At 41.8% G+C, this 14,023-nt stretch overlaps 1 protein-coding gene and 1 pseudogene across 2 annotated transcripts in view; one reads left to right on the top strand and one right to left on the bottom strand.

Annotated features, from left to right (window-relative positions):
- Grk5 (G protein-coupled receptor kinase 5) overlaps positions 1–14,023 on the bottom strand; it is a 175,584-nt gene that overhangs the window by 126,973 nt on the left and 34,588 nt on the right. The gene's annotated exons all lie outside the window — the stretch shown is intronic.
- LOC114625796 lies at positions 7,953–8,868 on the top strand (annotated as a pseudogene).

The raw sequence follows: 14,023 nt of genomic DNA, 5'->3' as shown, positions 1-14,023 counted from the left end.
TCCAGTACATGGGGAAAGGGCCTATCCTGCCACATCTGAGTCAGACTAGCAAACACCTTTCAACCATGACTGGTTGACAAAGTCACCCCTCCCTTACACAGGTGTGCCAGGGAATGAATGACACCCCCACAGCAGCCTTAGCTAACAATGGGTCTGGTTTCCACAGACCCAAATCCATGGGCCCTAGGTTGGGAGAAGACTCTGAGGTCATTTCTTGGTTCCCAGAAAAATAAAGTGACAGTTACGCAAAAGGTTAGCAAATCTGATTATACCCTCTTTACTAGAATCCTTTCTTCTGTGACTCTCCACTGCCCTTCTGTATTTCCTGGGATGGTGCCTCCAAATACAGCACTTACATACAAATTATAATCTCTGAGTCCCCATCTAGGAAACCCAAACTAAAACAGGTATGGTAGGCAGAATGCATCTGTGTACTTGCAATTAAAATAACCAAATACAAGTTGGTTCTGCTCAGTTTTGGGAACAGGAAGATTAAAAAAGATATATTTCATACATCGCTGACAGGTATGCAGACTGTACCACTCCTAAAGAAACAGCTTGAAAAGTTCCTTCCAAAGTTAAACATCCACCTACTAACTGATCAAGCAACCTACTCCTGGGTATTTACCCAGTTGAAATGTTTGCAATGTTTGTAACAGTTTTATTCATAATCATCAAAAAGTTGGAAACAATCCAAATGTCTTTCAACTGGAAACTCATTTTAAAAATGAGATTTTAAAAAAACAAATGAACAGTGGATTAGCACTCAGAATCCAAAAGGAGCCAGCACAGGAACATGAGCCATCTTTAAATGTTGTGTGGGTGAAAGAAAGCAAACTTAAGACATGGTCAACAAAAGGGAAACCAAGTCTGGTATTAGAAACCTAGCTACCTACTCAATGCTAGTGAAATCATGATTATTGAAGGAATATCTACAACCTCTCATTTACTAAACTAGTATAATCCCTATCAACAATCTATAAACATTTGTCCTTTTTTTGAGACAGGGTTTCTCTGTATAGTCCTGGCTGTCCTGGAACTCACTCTGTAGACCAGGCTGGCCTCAAACTCAGAAATCCACCTGCCTCTGCCTCCCAAGTGCTGGGATTAAAGGCGTGCGCCACCACCACCCAGCAACCTTTGTACTTATATACACAGATAACTGTAGTCTTCACCTCTCTTTAAAGAAACTATTTGTAACAGAGATCATTACAGAAAACCACAACCAATCAAAAAGCAGGGTTGTGAAGACATATCCCAATGCATACATCTACAAAACATTTCTACACCTAAAGCTCAGGGAACATTGGAGAGGGGTGGTAGAAAGATTGTTAAGAGACAGAGGATGAGGGAGCTTGCTGTATGATTGTGTCTTCTAGTAACAGAAGCTACACCCAGAAAGTCTCACCAACAAGACTGCTCAAACATGAGCTGAACAAGAATGACACCAATGGACATGCCAAATTGGACATGGGAGAGCCTGTAAGTCCTTAACCCTACATAAAGAACTTCAGACAACTGAGGAAACCTGGATGCAAGAGAAGTAGTCTTTCCCAGAGAAGAGTATACCAATTGGTTATTCATTGCCAAATGATCAGTCCTGAAAACATACATACAACTAAGTAATACATACATACAGACTGAACAGGCTATATTAGGAATATATGAGTATACATAAGTACTTGTAATAAGTAAAAAAAGAGGCCATGAATTTGAAAGAGAGCAAGGAGAGATTTGGAAGGATGAAAGAGAAGGAAGAAATGTAACTATATTATAATCTTTTTTTTTGTTTTTTTTTTGTTTATTTGTTTTGTTTGTTTTTTGTTTTTGTTTTTGTTTTGTTTTTTGATTTTTTTTTGAGACAGGGTTTCTCTGTGTAGCTCTGGCTGTCCTGGAACTCACTCTGTAGACCAGGCTGGCCTCGAACTCAGGAATCTGCCTGCCTCTGCCTCCCAAGTGTTGGGATTAAAGGCGTGCGCCACCACCGCCCGGCTATTATAATCTTAAAAATAAATTTACAAAAGCTATTTAGCACATAGTTTGTAATACCAGCACTCAGGAGATAGAAACAGAAGGGTCAGAAGTTCAAAGCCATCCTCAGCTAGGTAGAGAGTTCAAGGCCTTTCTGGGCTCCCTGAGACCGTACCTCAAAAAACAAAACGTAACTATCTAAACACATCACAATATATGATCTGCAAAGGAAAGGTGGACAGAGGAGATCAACCTTTCTTGGACATCAAGAGATGACTGAAGATCATGACCTTAAATGAATCATAGTCTCCTGCTCCCTCAGTTTCTCCTTTCTTTACAATGGGCTAACTGGCCACAAGGACCCTTGGGACTTTCCAACTCAAGACACTAGGTGACTGTGAAAGTAGTTCTCCAAGTCACTGAGAATTACAGGAGAGTCATTTCAGCACATGTACTTCATCCTCTCCTACCATGGTTTGGTCTGAGTTAAAGGAAGCTGGAAAGAACTCACTGCTCAGTTAATGAAGCCATAAGATTTTCTATTAGATGACTAGCTTCCTGTACTTTCTACTTTTTCCAGAAAGCCCTATAAAGGGTCCATGTTTATATCTACCTGGAAATTACTGTACCCTTGAAAATGCATGTGTACCTACCTATACTCACAAGACAAAGAACCACCAGGAATTCAAAACACCCAGCATCTGAGAATCCCTTTCCACAGAAGACTCCCAGAGGCTTCTGGGAGATGCTGCATTTTTCTCAACCACAACCCTAGCTGACCCTCATCAATGCTCCCAAGTCAGGAACCAGGAACTGAAAGTGCAGCATCAAGTCCACATTCCTGCTTCTTTCTAGGACACTTCTGGTTGTTAATCAGGAAAAGGATAAAGTGAAATAACTTCACTGAAAGAAGGCCTGGGCAACAAGGAATCAAAGTACAAAAATCCATCAACTGCTGATGCCTCCTGAACATCAGTTGAGGCAGTAAGCCTCCACCCCCACCAAAGACCCTGTCCCAATCATTCCCTTTACAAAGTATGGTCTCTAGAGAAGTTTTGTGGTATACTTGTGTGGTTGTGTGTATGCATATATGTGTGTATATGTGTTTGTGTGTAAGTGAACTACATGCACAGGCATTTAGAGATGGAGACCTCTCTACCTTATTTTTGAGACAGGGTCTCTTAATTAAACCTGGAACTCATCAACTGACTAGGCTAGTTGGCCAATTAACTCTAGGAATCTGCCTGTCTCTTCCCTTCCAGCACTGCAGTTACAGACCCATGCCACCAGGCTTTACATGAGTGCTGGAGATCCAAACTCATGACTTTTTGATGATGTAGAAAGTACTTTACTGACTAAACAATCTTCTCAGCTCCTCTAGGACAGTCTTGCTACCCACATATCTGTCATACAATCTAGCCTGGTAGATCACTGGCTGCCTCCCCTCTCACACAATATGATGTACTTCATTCTGCCAAACCAGAGTCCTAGGCACAGCTGCCCAGATAAGGTGAGAATGAAGAAGAAAAAAAAAAAGACCAACACTCATGGGAGGGCTGTGGATTGGAAATGCACAAGCCATGACAGGGCACAAATTCAAAACTACCAAAATCTAAGCCAAAGGTTCTAGACTCCCACCCTGAGTGATTTTGCCTCCAAGAGACATTTGGCAGTATTTGCAGTCAGTTTGGGCTGTAATAATGAAAATGATGTTCCTGGAATCTAGTGAGTAAGACCAGTGGTGTCAATAAACACTCTACAATACAAAAATTAAAGAATTCCACAGTCCCAAACAGCAACAGTGCCAATGTTAACACAGGCTTCAAAGGTGTCTGTCTTTTGGAAGTTTTTTTTCCTTTCTTTCGTTTCCTCAGACACGTTTCATCATTACTCTGTAGGATATAGCAAGAAAATAACATGGCAGTACAACAATCACAACTGCAGAGAAATACTTAAGACCTAATGGAGCACTAGTTTTTCCTGTTATGGTGACTTAGTGACTGGTCCGTAAAAGGAAATGTACACCACTTGAAAAACAGATAACCATACAAACAGGCTTAGGCTGACATTCCAAGGGTGTCCTTAATAACTGAGGGAACCCAGAATGGCCATGATGCCATCAACACACAGCCCCACTTTGAGTGTGCAGAATGTAGTCTGCTTTTTGTTTTAATGTGGTTTTAATCAGGGAATCATGATACATTCATTGTTCCTCCAGGAAATTTTGTCAAATGTTTTGCATTCCTCAGACAGAACTATTGTCTATGCAAATTAAGAATCTAAGTTTTAAAAATTCAGACTGGGCAAGTAACATTTTCTTGTTTTCTTAACATCATCATGAAAAAAAAAAAAAGACAAAGAGGAGGAAAGAATGCAAATGTTCTTCTCTGAAAGTACACACAAACCCAGAAACATTTTCCCCTCCTGCCCAAGGTCAAGAATGTAGGGGAAATTTGTTTTGTAGACATGCCAATAGAGCATGAGAAGGTCTGTTGAGAAGGCCTAGGACAGGGTATAGGGACAAACCTAAGAATAGCCTTTTCCCTCAAGAAGGGTTATCTATTAGGACAGCATCATTCTCAGCATGACTGGGCAGCACAGACTATGACACAGGGGATCCAGAAAACACAGCAACATGAACCATTCCAAATCCTCTTGACTCAGAACCAGAGGAAGGAACTAAGCCACACCCTCTGACATTCACTTCTGCTTTTTCACATGGCTCGACCCAGTTATCAAGATGTGATTTGGAAACTATGCAGATGGAAAATGTAGCATGTCTGACACCTCCTTCAACCTTTCTGGAAGCAGGGTGGGTGGAGTAGAAAGCACCACAGCCCTCTCCACACACCCAGCTTTTGGATTTGCCTTCCAGACATCGATGGAGCTCATTACTCTGAACTTCTCAGTTTCTTCATCTGTAAATGTTTTTAAGATTGCAGGGCCTAAGCAGAGATCTTCTCTCAACAAAAAGAGGAGCAAGTTCTGGCTAGATGAAAGCACTTTCAGGAGATTAATCTGACGAGGTCTGGGAATGAGGTTCTGAGGGGAACTATGGCCTTGAAAAGTCAGGTAAGAGGTACAGATCCATCTCTGAAACAGATCTGTGGAAGGGGGTCTGCAGGACCTACCAAGATGTCATTTACTAACAGGGTTGCTTCCAGGTGTCGGTGATGAGCATGTTTGACAATAATCTGAAGAAGAGAAAAATGAATCCTAGTGTTCAGCTCACTCTCTCTATTTTATACACTCCACAATCCCAACCATGGAAATGTTTCTAATTACCATGAGCAAGTATTTCCAAATACAACTAAGACAATCCTCCATAGGCATACCCAGAGCCCCATCTCCCAGGTGATTCTAGCTTCTGTCAAGTTGACAATTAACACTAAATTATAAGCACTAACTTGCCCTATGGCAGGGGTCAGCAAATGTTCTCTGCAATAAACCAGATGGTAAAGGTTGGCCATGTGGCCTCTATACTGATCAATCAACCCTTCTGCATCTCACAGACAACATATCAACAAGTAAATGTGACTCTGGCCCAACAAACTGTACTTACAGTGATAAATTCTGAATTTCATGCATAGAAAACTATTTATCTTTAATCGGTTTTTCTGTTATTACAACCATTTAAAAATCAATAAATCATTCTCAATTTGCAGGGTATACAAAAACATAAGGAGAATGGACCTGGCCAGAAGGGCTAGTGTGCCAATCTCTGCTCAGCTCATTCACTGGAAGTCCTGCTTCAAAGCCAGGCAGTCCAAGCATTAGTACATTAACCATTTTTTTTGCTATCATTAATTCATCTAATCAGAAAAAAAAAGAATAAGAGACTGACAGCAGATATAGCTAGAGATGTGAGGCAGTGATGGTTTGAATCTGAAATGCCCCAACTCAGGTGGGTGTATGCTTTGAATGCTTGTCCTACAGTGGTGGCACTGTTTTGGTAGAGTGTAGTGGTGGGATATAACTGGAAGGTCAATAAATTGTATAAAAAGAATCTATTTTCAATTTTTAAAAATGTAAATAAATAAATGAATAAACTGACAGTGAAAATAAAAGTACTATGGTCACAGAGATTTCAAAGTAATATGATGGTAGAACACTCAACTAGCATGCTAGCATGTGACAGACCTCAGTTTGATCTCTAGTGAAAGAGGAAAGAAAAAGAGGATGGGGGAGGGGTGAAAATGGGAAGGAAGGAAATGGTTTAATCAATTATGAATAGAATGTACACATATGCAGATATGAGGGAGCTCTGCACATTTATGTGAAAAAAGCAAGTTTGTGATCAATATACATGTCAGGATCCTGTTTATATTTTTAAAAATAAAGATAGAGCTGAGAACCTTGCTTAGAAAAAAGGAATTCCTTGACGTATCTGAGGCTCTGATACCCACCCAGTATTGCATACTTGCATGAATGAATGAATGAATGAATGAATGAATGAACACTCCCTGTGTGTTGTGCATGTATACAGTACACATGTTCTCACATATTTAAACATTCACTATTTGGAAAAAGGCCTTCAAGGCATACCACTAAACTACAGCAGCCACAGAGAACAGGGGCCTGCATGTATGCTTAGATGCAATCCTAAGTCTCATGACTTTTCTATCTCAAATGCATCCTTTTACATAGCAAGAGAGAAAAAAATAGTGTTTCTAGCCATAAAACCAAATTTAGGAATATATTTGAAGCACTCTGAGCCCTTTGGCATATACCCCAACCTGAACAAAAACTGGTTACAATTAATTACACAGGACAAAGACATTCTTCCCAGAGGGAAAAACAAACAGAAGCAGTATAACAAGAAGTGAACACAGCTAAAACTCTTATCTTCAGTAATTTTTAATTGCACTACATGTGATCCAGCTTTCTGGGAGACACACCAATCTTCAAGCAAAAGGTCATTAGTGTTAAAAACAGCCAAAGTGTTCATCTGGGGTTTGATAGTTTAGGCAAAATCATCTCCACTACATAAACTCTCATTTTTGGAAATTACTTTGGTTTGTTCCCCCAGGCACAAGCAAGGATCACTGGGAGGAAAGTCATCCCTGTGGAAATGAAATTTTCTTCAGTGCCAATTTTTAAATCAAGCCTTCAGGTCCTTGTATGTTGTAAGATTCACACACTCACATTTTTTGTTTGTTTGTTTTGTATGGAAGAGCACATTCCTTCTCCCCAAGCTGACCAGGTTTGCCATTTTCCATTGCGCTTATTAAATGCATCTTATTCAAATGGAATGTTCTCAGAGTTTCCACCCTTCCTGGGCCTAGAGTTGGATGACTTAGGATGGTTACATAGATCCCCAAGCTTCAGGGTGCCTCAATATATACTTAATTACAGCTGCAGAAAATGCAATGTTATATTTAGTTATGAAAATTTCACACTATAGGTCACAACATTTAAGAGGGTAGATCGGGTAGATCTCACTGTTTAAAACTCACACTCTCTTTTCTCTCTCTCCCTCTTTTCTCTCTCTATATATATATACACATATATGCAAAATAAACTTTATAACAGGATATTCTTTTATGGGGAAATGGTTGCAAGGAAAAAAAAAAACTGAGTCTGATTCCTGAAACTCACCTAAAAAGCCAGGCATTGGAAGTACATGCTTATAATCACAGTGCTGAGAAGGCTGAGACTAGTGGATCTGGTGTTTGCTCACCAGCAGAGCCTAGCCTAATCCATGAGCCCCTATTAGCAAGAGACTGTCTCAGAACACAAGCTGAATGACACCTGAGGTTACATATACACACAGGCAGGACTAGCACCCAGATCTGACCTGGGGGTGGGAGATAAGTCTACTTAACAGGCACCTAGGGGTTGTGGACCAGCCTTTTCTCTGGGCCGACAGCAATAGGAGCTAACAGGAGGCCAAGTCTAAGGGTGTTAAAATGCATCCCTTCTCAGGGAACTCTCTAAACCCTCCCATTAAGAACTGTGAGGGCGCTTCTTCTTCGGGAAAACACCAAATGGCGGATGACGCCGGTGCAGCGGGAGGACCCGGAGGACCCGGGGGCCCAGGATTAGGAGGCCGCGGTGGCTTCCGTGGAGGATTCGGCAGCGGTCTTAGGGGCCGCGGTCGTGGTCGAGGCCGTGGCCGTGGTCGAGGCCGCGGGGCTCGTGGAGGAAAAGCTGAAGACAAGGAGTGGATCCCCGTCACCAAACTGGGCCGCCTGGTTAAGGACATGAAGATCAAGTCCTTGGAGGAGATCTACTTGTTCTCCCTGCCCATTAAGGAATCTGAGATCATTGATTTTTTCCTGGGTGCATCCCTAAAGGATGAGGTTCTGAAGATTATGCCAGTGCAGAAGCAGACTCGGGCTGGCCAGCGGACCAGGTTCAAGGCTTTTGTCGCTATTGGGGACTACAATGGTCACGTTGGTCTTGGTGTCAAGTGCTCCAAGGAAGTTGCCACTGCCATCCGAGGGGCCATCATCTTGGCCAAGCTCTCCATTGTCCCTGTGCGGAGAGGCTACTGGGGGAACAAGATTGGCAAGCCCCACACTGTTCCGTGCAAGGTGACAGGCCGCTGTGGCTCTGTGCTGGTGCGTCTCATCCCTGCCCCCAGAGGCACTGGAATTGTCTCTGCTCCTGTGCCCAAGAAGCTCCTGATGATGGCCGGCATAGACAACTGCTATACTTCAGCCAGGGGCTGCACTGCCACCCTGGGTAACTTTGCCAAGGCCACCTTCGATGCCATCTCCAAGACCTACAGCTACCTGACCCCCGACCTCTGGAAAGAGACTGTGTTCACCAAGTCTCCTTATCAGGAATTCACTGACCATCTTGTGAAGACCCACACCAGAGTCTCTGTTCAGAGGACTCAGGCTCCAGCTGTGGCTACCACATAAGGGTTTTTACAAAAGAAAAATAAATGAATTAAGTCTGTTAAAAAAAAAAAAAAAAAAAAAGAACTGTGAGGGCCTTCTGTTGACCAAACAAGAAGTGGTTTCAATCCCCAACCCTACCTGGTCAGGAGAGTGCAGAAGAAAGCTTTAAACCTCATTTAAGTGTGCCACACTAATTAATTTGGCTACCCAACTGCAGCTACTGCCAAAACTGGCAAGACAAAATCTTTCCTGGTCAAGGCTAGATCAGGCTTTCTCTGTGGTCTCTGATGTTCCTTCTTGGATATGTATGACCATGATCCTTCTTGAGAAGCTGGGCACCACAGATACCCTTTATAAGAGGCAATTCTAATTTCTCACTTTTCTGCTGGTGTTCATTATAATTTCTACATATTTCTCACCGTGTGTGTGTGTGTGTGTGTGTGTGTGTGTGTGAGAGAGAGAGAGAGAGAGAGAGAGAGAGAGAGAGAGAACAAGAGAGAGAGGGACAGAGAGACAGAGAGACAGAGACAAAGACAGAGACAGATAGAATAGGACGAAGGAGAATATGCTTTTAGTCCCCCAATTACTGTTTTAAAAGAGAACAATCTAGTTCAGAGATGTCTTTCCTGTCACATTAAAATTCGGGCTAAGATTAACATGCTTTTAAACCTGATCATACACCAGAGTATAGTGTGCTTCTCTGTAAAGGGTAAGATGTGAATCTTCTAGGCTGTGGGCAATTTTGCAGCCATCAATTCTACCATTGTAATACAGAGGCAAAACACACAGATGTGACTCTCTTCTGCCACCCAAGCAGAAAGCCTAGTAGATTTCGGTGTCTATTGGGGGAACCTCATTCATATTCATTCTCTCTCTCTCTCTCTCTCTCTCTCTCTCTCTCTCTCTCTCTCTCTCTCTCTCTCTCTCTCTCTCTGTGTGTGTGTCTCCCCGGCCCCCAGGGTTTCTCTGACTGCCCTAGACCTTACTCTGTAGACCAGGCTGGCTTAGAACTCAGAGATTACCTGTCTCTGCCTCCAGAGTGTAGTGGGGTTAAAGTTGTGTACCACCACTACCACATGGCTAGCACCTCATTCTTATGATGAGACAGACAAGAGCAATTCTGTACGGCACTCAATCATCCCTTTATTCAGTCACACCCATTCTATGTGACCCCAACTATTTTCCCCTCTCTATAACTCTAGCCAGGGGCAAGCAAATGATAGGATGTCACTAAAAACTCCCTTTTAAGTCTTCTTGCTAGTCTCAGAAAGGATCATCTGAGTGTCTTGAGATCTCTAAGCTAGCTGTTATTTGACCCCTGACCCAACCAAAGTACAGCTTAGAGAAGAGACTGGACATTGTCTGAATCCTTGGATATAGAAATCCATGAATGAACTAGGTTCTCAGACACAAGTTCACAAATTTTCATCTTTGGTTAAGCTAATTAGGTTTGGGTACTATCAAGTATTTCCAAAGAACTTCTGAGTACCATACTATGATAGACATCTTTGTTTGTTTGTTTGTTTGTTTTACGAGACAGGGTTTCTCTGTGTAGCCCTGGCTGTCCTGGAACTCACTCTGTAGACCAGGCTGGCCTCGAACTCAGAAATCCACCTGCCTCTGCCTCCCAAGTGCCAGGATTGAAGGCGTGCACCACCACTGCCCAGCTAAGTCTAAATGTTTTAAAATACTTCTTGAAGATTTCTTTTGAATGGTTACAGATGATAAATATAATTGGTGGGGTTAAAGGCATGAGCCACCACTCCCAGCTCTCTAATTTTCTAATTTTAATTAATTAATTTCCCTTAATTTTCCTCTGAGAAGCCCCAAATTCTTCCTTTACTTAGCCTAAGATGATATATAGCTCCAAAATCTAAGCCTCATCTTTGGATTGTGATCTTTGTGAGCTATGCCTAAATGTGACTTAAATAAAAATTTCTCATTTGAAGCTAAGAATTGCTCTTTTAAGGTCTGTAAAGAATTGTGTTAGAATTTTGATAGGAATTTCATTGAATCTGTAAATTGCTTTTGGTAAGATGGACATTTTTACCATTTTACTCCTACAGATCCATGAGCATGGGAGATCTTTCCATCTTTTGATATCTTCCAATTTCTCTCAGAGACTTGAAGTTCTTGTTATTCACGTCTTTCACTTGCTTGGTTAGAGTTACACCAAGATATCTTTTATTATTTGTTGTTCTTGTGAATAGTATTATTTTCCTGATTTCTTTCCAAGCATGTACTCCACAAAATTAGAAAATCTAAATGAAATGGATGATTTTCTAGACAGATGCCACTTACCAAATAAATCAAGATCAGGTAAACTAAACATCATGAATTTTGCAAGCAAATGGATGGAACTTAAGAAATTGATCATGGGTAAGGTAATCCAGAACCAGAAAGACACATATGGTATTTGTAAGTGGACATTAGCCTTAAAGTGCGGGACAGCCATGTTATAATCCACAGACCCAAAGAAACTAGGTAATAAGGAGGCCCCAAGGGAGGTTGTGGGAATCTCACTCAGAAGGGGAAACTAAATAGTCATCAAGGGTAGATGGAGAGAGGAAACTAGGTAGGAGAGCGGGTGAGGAGGGGAACAGAGATGGGGATCAGGCATGGGGAGGTGAGGAAGCACTGGAACTGAGAGTGGAAATCAGTGGGGTAGGGGGCAGGGGTCACCTCTGGTAACTAGCTGGAAGCCTGGGACTTGAGAAGATATAGAGAGTGTATGGGGTGACCCTAGCTGAGATTCCTACCAGAGGGGGATATAGAGACTGAAGTGGCCACCTGTAGCCAGAAAGGACTTCCAGAGAAGGGAGGGGGACATCAATCCACCCACAAAATCTTCAACCCAAAATGTGTCTTGCCTACAAGATCTGCAGGGATAAAGATTTAGCAGAGACTGAGGGAAAAAGCCAACCAATGAGTGGCCCAACTTGAGACCCATCCCATGTGAGAAAGCCATCCCCTGACACTATTAATACTCTACTATGCTTGCAGACAGGAACCTGGCATAAACGTCTCCTGAGAGGCTTTATCAGCAGTGGATGATGGCAGATGCAGAGACCCACAGCCAAACAACAGGTGGAGCCCAGAGAGTCTTGTGGAAGAGTGGGGGTTAGAAATGAGCAAGTCAGGAGTCAAGGACACCACAAGAAGATCCACAGAGTCAACTAACCTGGACAATGGGTCCTCAGAGTCTGGGCTACCATCTAGGGAATACACAGGAGCTGGACCTAGATCCCCCTACAGATTTGTAGCAATGTGTGGCTTGGTCTTCATGTGGGTCCCCTAACAAGTGGAGCAGGGGCTGTCTCTGTTCCCTGCCACTGGATTCCCTTCCCCCTACCTGGTTGAGCCTCAGTAGGAGAGGATGTGCCTAATCCTTCTGGGACTAGATATCCCAGGGTAGAATTGTACCTAAGGGCAGGTTCCCTTTATCTCAGGAGAAGGGTGGGGGGAAATGGGGGAAGGATTTGTAAGGATAAGTCTGGGAAGAGAGAGAGGGCTGAGATCTGGACTTAAAGTGGATTTAAAAAAAAAACAACCTCCCACTCCCTCTCCCCTTCCCACCCTTAATCTGCCTTTAGTTATTTTAATTTATAGCCTCTAGGCACTGAACCTAAGCAGGCAGAAGACATAGTTTCTCTCTGTACTGCTATTAATATGCTACCCCTCAAGGAAGGATAATCAAGCCACTACCATGCATCTCTGTGCATCTCCCTTACCTCCCTGATCCAGTGGAAGTCTCAATACACATTCATTAGGTAAGTGATTGTGCCATATTCAAAGTTACATGTAACACTCCCACAAGGCTGTTTGCCACAGCTCTGCCAACTTCATCCTGACAAAAGATGTGTGTTTTAGGAGAAGCCTATGGTCAATAGTATGGGGGAGAATCTAAAGACAGCCCCACATTAAAAAATCCAACCTGATTTTATACACAGATGTAATTTTAAATGTTGTTATATATTACCTGATTGTCTTATTTATTAAACTATTAAGCAGATTATATACTCACTATATATATGGAAATACATTTTTTTCTCTAGCATATGAACTGAAGGGAAAGTACGTTATTGTTTAACAACAGACTTAACTGATATTCCAATAAGAAAAATAGAAAAGGAGATTTTCAATATAGAAAATGAGTAAAATCGGGGACCGGAGCCATTAGAAGGTCCCCTTCAATTACTGGAGGTCAGGCCTCTATCTCCGCCTTCGCAAGATTAGAATCACCACAGCCCTTCTATACTTAGAGAAGGGAGGAAATGTCAGGAACAGCCTTACTTATACATTGAATGCTTTAAATCAGCCATAGGCCTAAAATCAGCAATAGGCCTGTTGTACATTCATGCTAACACAAAGTCTTGGGTCTCTGTGGAAAAAGACTGAAACAGATGGCTATAAGCTATTGTAAACAGGCATCTTTTGTGGAAATTTACCAGCCTGAGTAGTCATAGACCTTGTAAATAGGTAGCCTTGGCGGACAGTACCAACTTAGATAAGGACAAGTGAATCATAGGCAGAGTCATAGTGACCTGTCCCCTGAACCTTCACTCTGTTCTAAAAGATATCTGTACTCCCCCTGAACACCCACGCTCCGGTGTCATCCCCTTCCCCATGTCCTGCCTTTTTGTGTTTATAACCCCTGTGTGAATAAGTAAAAATTACGATTTGATTTAAAAATAAATAAATAAATAAAAATAAATTTTAAAAAATGAGTAAAATCAATAAACACCTTGATACAATAAAACTATATACAAAGTGAAAGGGTATGTATATATACATATATCTTTAATTTGGAAACATTTTTGGAAAACATTACAATTAAAAATATAGAAAATAAGGTAATTTATTAACATGCTGAGATGCATACTGTACATATATAGGATGATCTAGGTATCTCTCAATCTCTGTGTTTTTTTATACATAATGGAATTTGTACATATGTAACTGTTTTCTTATATGCCTCCAACATTTGTCCAAAAAAAACCTGTTCAAATATTTAAAAACAAATGCAAGCTGAACTTTATGACTAAGCCTCACATCAGTTGCTGACCAGGCTAGAAAGAGAGCACATTAAAGTACATATCCCATACATGAAGGAGCTTGGAAGTCAAATGAAACACCAGGGGCCAAGTGAGCAAGCCCTTCTGGGACACGGCTTATCCCAATTACTGCTGTCCTTTGTTTCCCCT

The sequence above is a fragment of the Grammomys surdaster genome, unplaced genomic scaffold, assembly GCF_004785775.1.
Source record: "Grammomys surdaster isolate TR1022 unplaced genomic scaffold, NIH_TR_1.0 66, whole genome shotgun sequence".
NCBI classification, from domain to species: Eukaryota; Metazoa; Chordata; class Mammalia; order Rodentia; family Muridae; genus Grammomys; species Grammomys surdaster.
This window is presented reverse-complemented; position numbering and strand designations above follow the sequence as displayed.